The sequence below is a fragment of the Myotis davidii genome, unplaced genomic scaffold (genome assembly GCF_000327345.1).
Source record: "Myotis davidii unplaced genomic scaffold, ASM32734v1 scaffold96, whole genome shotgun sequence".
NCBI lineage: Eukaryota > Metazoa > Chordata > Mammalia > Chiroptera > Vespertilionidae > Myotis > Myotis davidii.
The window spans coordinates 7,878,723-7,881,110 of NW_006289416.1; the positions used below are offsets into that span (position 1 = coordinate 7,878,723).

At 46.7% G+C, this 2,388-nt stretch overlaps 1 protein-coding gene across 2 annotated transcripts in view; it reads right to left on the minus strand.

The window, feature by feature from the left end:
• Nucleotides 1–2,388, minus strand: part of ZNF236 (zinc finger protein 236) — an 80,834-nt gene that overhangs the window by 77,019 nt on the left and 1,427 nt on the right. Inside the window, exon 1 of one of the 2 annotated variants that reach the window (XM_015562758.1) lies at nt 1,871–2,008. The exons of the other annotated variant lie outside the window; for it this stretch is intronic. The gene's annotated coding sequence lies outside the window, so the exon portion shown is untranslated. Of the gene's footprint in view, nt 1–1,870; nt 2,009–2,388 lie in introns of those variants that run through there. 2 annotated transcript variants of the gene reach the window in all.

The following is a 2,388-nucleotide window of genomic DNA, read 5'->3' on the forward strand; positions in this document are numbered from 1 at the left end:
CAGTCAGAGAAAGATAAATATCACATGACCTCACTCATTTGTGGAATATAATGAACAACATAAACTGATGAACAAAAATAGAGCCAGAGGAAAAAAAAATATTTTAGAATATAATAGAAGTAATCCTGTTACTTGCAGGTTTTTAGTATTTCCTACAACTTTTGTATAATTACTATGTTAGTACAGTTTTAGTAATACGGTACTACTTTGAGTAATTAGGAGTAGGCGCGCTCCTAAACATTTCATGAGGTTTCTGTTTGACATCATTTTCTCTGGGCAGCCCAGACTTACTTCCCTGCTGCCACAGATTGCTCCCACCAGCATGGAACACTGTGCTGACAAGCCAGGGCAGAGGTCTTGTCTCTGCAGCTGAACTTCATATCCTCAGCCACCAGAAGAGAGCCAACCAGTCACAGGAAGTGCTTTAAAATGTTTGCTGAATACATTAATGAACCCATACATGGGGCTTTATATTTATCAAGGCAGAGTAATGTGAAATGCACACTTTGGACTCAAATGTAGATTTGAATCCCAACCCTGACACTCACTAGCTGGTGGACCTTCCAAATCACTTTCCCTCTCAGAGCTTCAGTTCTCCTATCTATAAAAATCCCCACCTATCTTCCAGGTTTTTCTTAGAAATAAAATTCATAATGGATGACAAAAAAAGTCAGATTATAAGAAACATTACTAGAAGAGTCAACTGAGAGAATGGTCCTCAAATGATTTGGTCTTGGGACCCCTTTACATTCTTATATATTACCGAGAACTCAAAAACCTTAAGTTTACATAGATTATATCTGTTGATATTTGCTCTATCAGCAAATAAAACCGAGCAATTTTTAAATGTTTATTCACTTAAAAATAAATCTATTTAACATACATATTTTTATGAAAAATATACTCTCCAAAAAAGCAGTAAGAAGAGTTTTCACTTTTACAAGTCTATATATATATATATATATAATTTTTTTAATTGACTTCAGAGAGGAAGAGAGAGGGAGAGAGAGATAGAAACACCAATGATGAGAGAGAATCATTAATCGGCTACCTCCTGCACGCCCCCTACTGGGGTCAAATCTGCACACCCAGCCATGTGCCCTGACCAGGAATCAAACCTTGACCTGGTTCATAGGTAGATGCTCAACCATTAAGCCATACCTGCCAGGCTTACAAGACTTTTTAATGCTCCCTCAATGACAGGTGGATCCCCATGTCTGTTTCTGAACTCACCCAGTTGCAACATGCTGTTTGTGAGTGAAATACATGAAGATAATGCAGCCTCACAGTTTGGTGCCACCACCACCGTGATTCCTGCTAAGACCTCATTGCTGTTGTATGATTAGTGCAAATGGGAAGCAAGTCACAAAGCCAGTCGTAGTATCGCTGTGAAAATGCCTTCCTTGCAGAGCCCTAAAGTGTGTGGGACGCCCAGGGGTCCCCAAAGCACACTTTGAGAACCATCGTGGTAGACAGAGCAACAGTAAGAGGGAAAGCTCAGGAAGCACTGAGACCTACAGCGGGAGAGGGGAGGTAGTCTCTCTGCATGGGGACAGCAAGGCCGGGTACACAGATACACTGTGGCATCTGACCACAAGGGACTCTTGAGAAAAGAGAGCTGGGCAAGGCCACAGCAGTTAGGACCCCTGAGGCCCCTGGATTTCAAGGTCAAGGGGTGGAGGAATCCATTCAAGAGTTTTAACCAGGGAGTGTACCCCTGATTTACATTTTAAGGGGACCCTGAGGCTGACAGGACAGAGGAGCAGAGACCAATTAAGGCTCCTACAGAAGTGCACCTGAGGAACATATGACTGCCAGGTGGCAAGCATAGGGGCCCAGGGAAATACACATTTGCGGTGAAGCCACAGACCTGCCAGGCCTCCACAGCCAGGTGGGCAGGGCCGGGCGCTGTGGAAAACCGGGTGACCGCCTATGCCACATGGTAGGACAGGAGGGTCCTTCTGTGTCCTGAGCCTTCTTCCAGGTGACCCAGATAGTGCGCCTGATGCGATTTCTGGCGGGAGGCATATTAACAAGATAAGGTAAATGGACAGCCACCACCCACCACCAATGACAAGTGGGGTGATTATGACCCAGGTACGGCTGTGCACATGGACAGTGGCCCACGCTCGAGGCTACATGAAGGGTCAGTCCTGGCTGGAATGCCTGCACCCTGGCCCGTCACAGCATGTCCTTAACTCCCCTATCTGCACTGCACCCCCTTCCCTGAGGGCCTCAGGGAGAGCATGGGCAAGGTGCGCGCCAGCCCCCACCAGCACCTGTGCTCTGGGAGCCTGAGCATCCCTCCAGCAGGACAGGGGCACAGAGTCCACAACCGGGCTCCGCCTATGCCCTGGCGCGTCGGTCTCAGGACCGCACGTCCCAGAG